This window comes from Trichechus manatus, unplaced genomic scaffold (genome assembly GCF_000243295.1).
Source record: "Trichechus manatus latirostris isolate Lorelei unplaced genomic scaffold, TriManLat1.0 scaffold00082, whole genome shotgun sequence".
NCBI lineage: Eukaryota > Metazoa > Chordata > Mammalia > Sirenia > Trichechidae > Trichechus > Trichechus manatus.
Window position 1 is genome coordinate 8,375,511 of NW_004444018.1, and position 10,580 is coordinate 8,386,090.

The window sequence follows — 10,580 nt, forward strand, 5'->3', positions numbered from 1 at the left end:
ACAACAGATACATAGACGAATGGAACAGAATTGAGAATCCAGACATAAATTCATCCACCTATGAGCAGCTGATATTTGACAAAGGCCCAAAGTCCATTAACTGGGGAAAAGACAATCTCTTTAACAAATGGTGCTACCATAACGGGATACCCATCTGCAGAAATCTGAAACAAGACCCGTACTTCACACCACATTCAAAAACTAACTCAAAATGGATCAAAGACTTAAATATAAAATCGAAAACGATAAAGATCATGGAAGAAAAAATAGGGACAATGTTAGGAGCCCTAATACATAGCATAAACACAATACGAACCATAAGTAACAATGCACAAGCACCAGAAAAGAGACTAGATACTGGGAGCTCCTAAAAATCAAACCCTTATGTTGATCAAAAGACTTCAACAAAAGAGTCAAAAGACAACCTACAGACTGGGAAATATTTTTGGCTACAACAAATCCAATCAGCGTCTAATCTCTAAAATCTACAATATACTGCAAAACCTCAACAACAAAAAGACAAATAACCCAATTAAAAAATGGGTAAAGGATATGAACAGTCACTTCGCCAAAGAAGGTATTCAGGCAGCTAACAGACACATGAAGACATGCTCATGATCATTAGCCATTAGAGAAATGCAGATGAAAACTACAATGAGATATCATCTCACCCTAACAAGGCTAGCATTAACCCAAAAAACACAAAATAAGAAATGCTGGAGAGGTTGTGGATAAACTGGAACACTTATACACTGTTGGTGGGAGTGTAAAAGGGTACAGCCACTTTGGAAATCGATTTGGTGCTTCCTTAAAAAGCTAGAAATAGAAGTACCATACCATCTAGCTATCTGCTCCTTGGAATATATCCTAGAGAAATAAGAATCGTCACATGAATAGATAAATGCACATCCATGTTCATAGCAGCACTGTTCACAATAGCAAAAAGATGGAAACGGATCAACGGATGAATGGATAAACAAATTATGGTATATCCACACAATGGAATAGTACGCAAGGATAAAGAACAATGATGAAGCTGTGAAACATAATGTGGAGGAATCTAGAGGGCATTATTCTGAGTGAATGTAGTCAGTCACAGAAGGACAAATATTGTATACGACCACTATTATAAGAACTCAAGGAAAGGTTTAAACACAGAAGAAAACATTCTTTGATGGTTAAGAGAGTGGGGAGCGAGGAAGAGCAGTATTCACTAACTAGATAGTAGATAAGAATTATCTTAATTGAAGGGAAGGACAGCACACACTACAGGGGAAGTCAGCACAACTGGACTAAACCAAAGCTAAAAAGTTTCCTGAATACAATCAAACACTTTGAGGGACAGAGTAGCAGCTGTAGGGGTCTGGGGACCATGCTTTCACAGGATATCTAGGTCAATTGGCATAACAAAGCTTATTAAGAAAATGTTCTGCATCCTACTTTGGTGAGTGGCGTCTGGGGTCTTAAAAGCTTGTAAGTGGCCATCTATGATGCATCAATTGGTCCCAACCACCTGGAGTAAAGGAGAATGAAGACCCACCAAACACACAAGGAAAGTAGTAGCCCAAAAGATAGAAAGGGCCACATAAACCAGAGGCTTCATCACCCTGAGACCAGAAGAACTAAATGGTGCCTGGCTACCACCAATGACCACCCTGACAGGGAACACAACAGAAGAACCAGGTTAGGAAGTAAGGAAACAGAACAGGAAGAGCAAGAGGCCAACCAAGGGTGCAATTTCAGACAACAGACGGTCCCAGATAGAGCAGGAGAAAGATGGGGAACAGAACTCAAATTCTAGTAAGAAGACCAGACTTAATGGTCTGACTGAGACTGGAGGAACCCTGGAAAGCATGTCCCCTGGATTCTCTATCAGCCCAGAACTAAAAGAGTTTCTGATGCCAACTCTTCAGACAGGGATTGGACTGGACTCTGGGACATAAAGTGATACTCATGAGGAGAGTGCTTCTTAGCTCAAGTAGAGACAAGAGACTAAATGGGCAGCTTCTACCCAGAGATGAGAAGGGAAGGCAGAGAGGGTTAGGAGCTGGCTGAATGCACATGGGGAATCAGGGGTGGAAAGGAAGAGTGTACTGTCACAGTATGGGGGAGCAATTAGAGTCACATAACGATGTATGTATAAATTTTTGTATGGGAAAAAATAATAAAAAAAAGAAAACCAAAGACTCAAAGGAGCAATTAGTCCAAAGAACTAATGGACCGCATGAACCATAGCCTAAACAACCCAAGACCAGAAGAAGTAGACGGTGTCCAGCTATCACTACTGACTGCTCTGAGTGGGATCACAACAGAGGGTCCTGGACAAAGCAGGAGAAAAATTGCAGAACAAAAAACAAAACTCACAAAAAACAAAAAACTTACTGGTCTGATAGAGACTGGAGGAACTCCCGAGACTATGACCATAAGACACCCTTCTCACCTGGAACTGAAGCCATTACCTGAGACCACCCATCAGCCAAACTATAGACAGGCCCGTAAAATAAACAACAACCAATAGGAATGTATTCCTTAGATCAATCTATTGTACCAAAAAAAGCCTGTTGCCATTGAGTCAATTCCGACTCATAGTGACCCCACAGGACAGAGTAGAACTGCCGCATAGGGTTTTTAAGGAGCAGCCAGTGGATTTGAACTGCCAGCCTTTTGGCTAGCAGCCATAGCTCTTAACCACTGCACCACCACCAGTGCTCCATATCATAGGAGATCAAAAGGGCAACATTTGCCCAAAAACAAAGACGAGAAGGCAAGAACGGTAGCAATTCAGGACGAAAGGAAGAAGAATCCTAGGATGAAACGCAGGGAGGACAGGCACATTGTGGGGAATGGAACCAATGTCATAAAACACTTTGTGAATAAACTATCAAATGGGAAACTAATTTGATAAGTAAGCTTTCACCTAATGCACAATAAAAATTCATGTGCAAGTGGTTTATTAAGGAAGTTAACCCAAAAGAACCAGGTTAGGAAGTAAGGACACAGGACAGGAAGAGAAAGAGGCCAAGCAAGGGTGCAATTTCCAACACAGCCTCATGGATGTGTACTAAGTCTGATCCCACAGAGAAACTTTGGAGGGTAAGTTATGTCTCAGGGTTATCCTGACCTGAGACATCTGTAATCCTACATCCGTCAGTCACTGGCTAAGGACTGCTGTTCTTACCAGAAATCACAGGTTTGAGCTGCCTGCTGCAAAAGCCAATACTGAGACAGGGGTGAGATGAGCAGCAAGAGAGTTTTATTGTATATCAATATACAGGAGACAGAGGGGAATGAGCTGTCTCCTAAACTGGAGACTGGCTGAAGGTTTTATATGGACAGGATTATAGTTACTCTTCACGGTGGTCACATTTCTCACATCTCAGATGATCTAACTTCTTACTGGCAATCCTTGAAGGTTATCTGGCATCATTAGTCATGATTGTCATGTTGCAGATGAGTTAATCCTAGTCCTTGAGGGTTATCAATTTGTTCTGCCACACTCCAAGGAGAAACTTTAGTTAATCTTACTGGAATAGGAGGAGGGAGAAAGAGGAAGAAAAAAGAAAATATCATGAGGAAAGCAGGGGCTAGTAATGGTGGGAAGCAGGCGTGGTGATTGAGCTTATGCAGCCTGTACCAGTGTGATGGCTAAGACTGTGTATCAGCTTGGCTTGGCCATGATTCTCAGTGTTTATATGTGATCAGTCCCATGATTGAATATGCTGTGAGTAGCCAATCAGTTGGAAGGGAGTTTCCTTGGGGGCGTGGCCTGTATCGGAATATAAGCAGATGTTCTGGCTTTTTGCTCGCTCTGGATCCTGTGGCTGCCTCTTGTTCGTCTGACCTCTGGTTCTTGGGATTTGAGCCAACAGTTTATCTGCCGATCCTGGTATTTGTTGACCTTCACAGTCTGTGAGTGAAGTTCTGCTTTCCAACCTGCTGATATTGGGTTCACCAGCCCCTGCTGCTAGGTGAACTGGGAGAAGCCTCTATCCTAATCCACTTGGGACTTGGGGACGTTCCAGCCTCTACAATCATGTGAGCTGTTTCTTTGATATAAATCTCTCTCCATATATATATTTATGTGCTTTACTGGTTTTGCTTCTCTAGAGAACCCAGCCTAAGACAACTGCCTTCAGAGGGCAAGGAGGGACATAAATTGCCAGGAGCTCTAGCTCTTTGATCCTGCAGGTAAGGTGGCTTTAGTAGCCCAGGAGCAGTCCTCTGAAAAGGAGAAGCAGATCTGGGCCATTGGAGATCAAAGCCCACAGATACCTTCAGGAGAAAGGTACACAGACACGGTAAAAGGGAGCCAAGGATTTCTGGACAGAGCACAAACAGAGCCTGCTAGAGCCAGGACACAGTATTTAGCTTCAAATCAACAATTACACAGGTACTGCCCTGATCCTGGTCTACGACCTTGCCAAACAGGCTCTTTACTTTAACCAGCCATTAAAAAAAAAACAGTTGTCATCAAGTCAATTCCAACTCACAGTGACTCTACAGGACAGAGTAGAACTGCCCCACAGGGTTTCCAAGCAGCAGCTGGTGGATTTGAATTGCCGACCTTTTGGTTAGCAGCTCAGCTCTTAACCACTGCACCACCAGGGCCCCTCCATTAAGCCATGCTCCTCACTAATTCCCTAAATCTGCCCCAGTCTTCATCCAAATGGAGTGTTGGCTTATTCCAAATATAGCTATGGTCATCCCTTTTCTTGTGCCAGGAATGCACTCTCCTTACTTCCATCTACTGTTGTTAAGTTGCTGTCAAGTCGACTCTGACTCATAGCAACCTTATGTATAACTGAACAAAATGGTGCCCAGCCCTGCACAATCTTCATGATCCGGTATGCTCGAGTCCATTGTTGCAGCCATTGCTTCAATCCATCCCATTGAGAACTTCCTTTGCCTTCACTGGCCCTCCACTTTACCAAACATGATGTCCTTCCCAAGCAATCAGTCCCTCTTGATGATGCATCCAAAGTAAGAAAGTAGAAGTTTCAGACAATATTCTGTGATCTGTAGGGTTTTCACTGGCTTATTTTCAGAAGTAGTTCACTAGGCCTTTCTTCCTAGTCTGTCATAGTCTGGAAGCTCTGCTGAAACTTGTCCACCATGGGTGACCCTGTTGGTATTTGAAATACCGGCGGCATAGCTTCCAACATCATAACAACATGCAAGCCACCGTAGTACAACAAACTGACAGATGGGTGGTGGCCATCTACTGTAGAGCTCCCCAAGATCCAGCTCCAATGCTACCTGCATCATGGTTTCCCTGGTCACTTCAGCATTAATGGGTAACTCTTGTGAACTAGGACTAGATTCAATTGGTACGGCTCATAAGAGCTTTATCATATCCTGTAGGTATTTATGTTCATGCCTTATCTGCCTTGCCGAATTTTAGACTCCTTAGGCAAAGACAGTTTCTTATGAAACGATGTTTCTTAAACAACAGTTTGTTAATAATATTTACATATGTTTGTTCAAAGAATGAAGAAATCCTACTTTTGAGTTTGTGAAACATCCAGAAAGTTGCAGCTTACTTTTAAAGTAGAACATTCCCTAAATCAGAATCAATTTATATATTTTTAAAGAAACTTCCAATATATTACCTTAACTATACTCCTCTATTAAATGAAGAAGGATGATATAATACACTTTCGTGGAATTACTACTGATCTAAAAAGAAAGCACTGAAATAAAAGTTTTGACTCTGGGTCCTTAAACAAAAAATTTCTGAAAAATTTCCCTGACACTTAGACGATTTTCAGTCAAATGAACTCATCCCCTGTTCCTCCTATAGCTTATGCCTTACTAGCTGTCAGGGGCCAGGTGACTACTTGAATTTTTCTCTACCTAAAACCTCTTGGTGGTTTCCTATCGTTCTTAGAATTAAATCCAATAATCTCAATACCCTACATGATTGTGCCCTGTCCACCTACCCAACCTCATCTCACCACACTTACCCATTGCTCACAAATCTCCATCAGCAATGCCCTTTCTCTACTGCTATTACATGCCACACTTTGTCTTGATTTAGAGCTATCATCCTTGCTGTCCCTCTGCCTAAATATTTTTTCCCTGGCGGGTCACGTGGTTGGTTGTTTCTTCTTTATCTGTCAGGTATCAGCTTTCTACCTCAGATTCTTAAGATCATTGTAGGCATGACATTAAACAGAACCAAAACCAAACCCGTTGCCATCGAGTTGATTCTAGCTCATAGTAGCCCTATAGGACAGAGTAGAACTGCCCCATAGGGTTTCCAAGGAGCAGTTGGTGGATTCAAACTGCCAACGTTTTGGTTACCAGCTATAGCTCTTAATCACTGCGCCACCAGGGCTCCAGGCACACCATTAGCAAGTGCTAAATGAATGAATGGAAGAGTGTACTTTGGGTAGGGAAGGTCTTCTTCAGCAAGACAATAAAACAAAATTATAAAGCAATAGATAACCTTAACTTCATAAAATGTTAAAAGCTTCTGTATCATAAGATATGAATAAATCAAGTGAAAACTGAGGGAAAAAGGTACTTGGAATAGTTATTTAAAAAAAAAAACTTGCCATCAAGTCATTTCTGACTCATGGCGACCCCATGTGTGTCAAAGTAGAACTGTGCTCCATCGGGTTTGTAATGGATGACTTTTCAGAAGTAGATCACCAGGCCTTTCTTCTGAGGCACCTCTGGGTACAGTTGTGTCTCCAATATTTTAGTTAGCAGCCAAGTGTGTTAACTACTTGCGCCACACAGGGACTGGAACACTTATAACAGAGCATAAATTGGTTAATGAACTCCCATCAGGTTAAGTGACCAAACTTACAAATGAGAGGATTTCACTTTTAAAAAGTAAGAAAGGGCCCAGAATTCTAATAAGAGGAGCGTAAGATCGTTGTTAATGACAATGAAAAAGTTAATAACCCCAAATAAACAATGATGATTTACTGTTTTCTTGCTAAAACTCCACAGAACACTGTGGAGGGAATTATTTCCCTGTCCTCCTCTTCCAACACAATTTCTCACTGAACTACCTGAGCTTACATAAAAGTTTGCACATTTCCCTGAGAGAGGCAACAATCACACAGTCTTACAGCTAATTATCTAGGTGTCCATTTGGGAGGGCCTCAGGGAAAAACTGGTGTCTTAGTTATGGTATCCCAAAGCCAGCATAATGTCTGGCACAAAGTCGGTGCTATGGTGGAAGTGGGAAGAACAATAGCTGCAGGAAAGAAGCCTTTGAGCAGCTAAGCGTAGATGGAGTCCAAGAGCACAGTACAGGCTGCTCTTCCTTTATCAATATTAATAAGAAGTATGAGAAGGTACAAGGCAGTGATGGTTCAGTGGTAGAATTCTCACTTTCCATGCTGGAAAAACCCCAAAAACCCCTTGTCATCGAGTCAATTCCAACTCATAGTAATTCTGCAGGACAGAGTAGAACTGCCCGATAGGGTTTCCAAGGCTGTAACTCTTTACGGAAGCAGACTGCCACATCTTTCTCCTGAGGAGTGACTGGTGGGTTCGAACCTCTGGCCATTTGGTTAGCAGCAAGCACTATAATGACTGTGCCACCAGGGCTCCTCCATGCTGGAGACCCAGGTTCAATTCCAGGCCAATGCACTTCATGTACAGCCACCACCCGTCTGTCATTGGAGGCTTGTGTGTTGCTGTGATGCTGAACAAGTTTCAGTGAAGATTCTAGGCTAAGACAAACTAGAAAGAAAGGCTGGGAAATCTACTTCCAAAAATCAGCCAGTAAAAACCCTATGAACCACAATGGTCCAATCTCCAACCGATCATGAGGATGGTACAGGAATTGACAGCATTTCGTTCTGTTGTACATGTGGTCACCATCAGTCAGGGCTGACTCAGGGGAAGCTAATAACAACAAAGGCAGGTACAGGCAGATGAGTACCTGCTTAAGGTTTTTATTTCCTAAGGAAAATGGGGGAAGTATAATATGTGAGCAGAGTAAGAAGGTGTGAAACACACCACCAAGCAGCCAAGGCACGGTCTACCACAACCTGCCCTGCACTGATTACCAGCCCATCCTGGTGGCTGCAGTAAGTGCCACAAACAACCCGTCTCAGCAACTCCCTTTCAGCTAGACCTGCCCTGCTGTACCATGTCTGAGCAACTGACCCTGCCAATTGGAGAAGGAGGCAAAAAGTATTGTGCCCACAGATGAGCAAACAACAAAGAACACACAGCCCGTCTGCTCAGACATAGCCAAATGAAACAAACAAAAAAAACAGACAAAACAAACAAATCTACAATCAATAAATGAAGAAAATAACTACCAAATGCCCCAAAGAGAGCAGATGATATCAAAACATTTACAAAAACAGGACAGGATGGTTCCAGTAAGCGTCCAAAATAAAACATCAGCTGACTTTCCAGTAGAAGAAAAGGCACTAGAACTACCTGATAGGGAATTCAAATCTCTAATATTCAGAGCTATCCAAGAGTTGAAGCAAAAACCAGAGAAAAATGAGCAAAAAAAAGACAAATTCATGGAAAAGGCAGAAAAATTCATGGAAAATACAGACAAAAAAAGGGAAAAATTCAGGACAATAATGCAGGAACTAAATGCCAAAAAAAATTCACAAGTAGAAATCATACAAAAACAACAACTAGAAATCCAAAGATAAACAACAAGATTTCAGAAATGGACAGTGTCATAGGAGGGCTGAGGAGCAGATTTGAAATGGTGGAAGACAGGATCAGTGAAACTGAAGACAAACACTTAGATACAACTGTTTGAGGAAAAAAATCAGAAAAAAGAACAAAGAAAAACGAAGAGACCTTGAGAATTATGTGGGATACAATCAAAAGAAAAATTTGCAAGTGATCAGAGTTCCAAAACGGAGAGAAAACAGAAAACACAGAGAGGATCACTGAAGAACTGCTGACAGAAAACTTCCCCAAGATCATGAAAGATGAAAAGCTGGCCATCCAAAAAGCTCAACGAACCCATATAGGATAGACTCCAAAAGAAAATCACCAAGGCATATCATTATCACACTTGTCAAAGTCAAAGACAAACAAAGAATCCTGAGAGCAACTCAAAAAAACAGAAAGTCACATACAGAGGAGAAATAATAAGACTAAGCTCAGAATACTCGGCAGAAACCATGCAGGCAAGAATGCAATGGGATGACATATATAAAACCTTGAAAGAAAAAAATTGCCAGCCAAGAATAATATATCCTGCAAAACTCTCATTCAAATATGATGGTGAAACTAGGACATTTCCAGATAAACAGAAATCAAGAGACTATGTAAAAACCAATCCAAACTTAGAAGATTTATTAAAGGGAGTCCTTCAATCTGAGAACAAACAACTTCAACTCACAGGCTAAACCTAGGACGCAGGATTTTACCAGCCAGATACCAACCTAGGAAATGAACTCTCAAGGACTATCCAAAACCAAAAGAAACACAACAGCAAATCAGAGCAGTTAATCTGTAAATGAGAACATCATAACAATAAAAGAGGGAATAAATGGTGTAGGTATAGAACCTTCTAATGGAGAGGAAGGTAAGGTGATACCAAGTAATAATAGACTGCTTCAAATGCAGAAAGATAAGGGTAAATTTCATGGTAACCACAAAGAAAGTTAACAAACATACTCATGAAAATAAAGAGGAAAAACACACAGTCTCAGTAAAAGCAAAACCTACACAAAACAAAAGAAATGGAACAAAATCCACAAGCAAAAGGAATTCAGCACAGGAGAGAAAGAGGAACAAAGAAAACCTCAGCACCACAAAAAAAAAAAGCACTACAAAATGACAGCAATAAGCTCACAACTATCAATAATTACACTGAATGTAAATGGCCTAAATGCACCCATAAAGAGATGGACAGTGACAGAATGGATAAGAAAACAGGATCCATCAATATGCTGTCTACAAGAGGCACACCTTAGAAACATACAAATTTATTAAAAATCAAAGATTGGAAAAAAATACATCCAGCAAACAACTACCAAAAAAGAGCAGGAGTGGCAATACTAATCTCAGATGAAATGGACTTTAAAACAAAATCCACCATAAAAGAGAAAGAAGGACACTATACAATGATTAAGGGGATGATCCATCATGAAGACATAACCGTAATAAACATCTACGCACCCAATGACAGGACTCCAAAATACATAAAACAAACTCTGACAGCACTAAAAAGAGAAATTGACAGTTCCACAATAATAGTAGGAGACTTCAACACACCACTCTCGGTGAAGGACAGAACATCTAAAAAGAAACTCAGCGAAGATACAGAAGACCTAAAGGGCACAATCAGCCAACTTGACCTCATAGACATATATAGAACACTCCACCCTACAGCTGCAAAGTACAGATTCTTTTCCAATGCACATGCAACGTTCTCCAGAAGAGACTACGTCTTAGGCCACAGAGCAACCCCCAACAAGATCCAAAACACTGAGGTAATACAAAGTATCTTCTCTGACCACAAAGCCATCAAGGTAGAAATTAACAATAGAAAGAGCAAGGAAAAAAAATCAATTACATGGAAACTGAATAACACCCTGCTTACAAACCACTGGGTAATAGAAGAAATCAGAGAC

General features: G+C 41.2%; 1 pseudogene; it reads left to right on the forward strand.

The window, feature by feature from the left end:
* The window catches only part of LOC111821413 (60S ribosomal protein L9 pseudogene), a 57,482-nt pseudogene that overhangs the window by 30,344 nt on the left and 16,558 nt on the right, over window positions 1-10,580 (forward strand).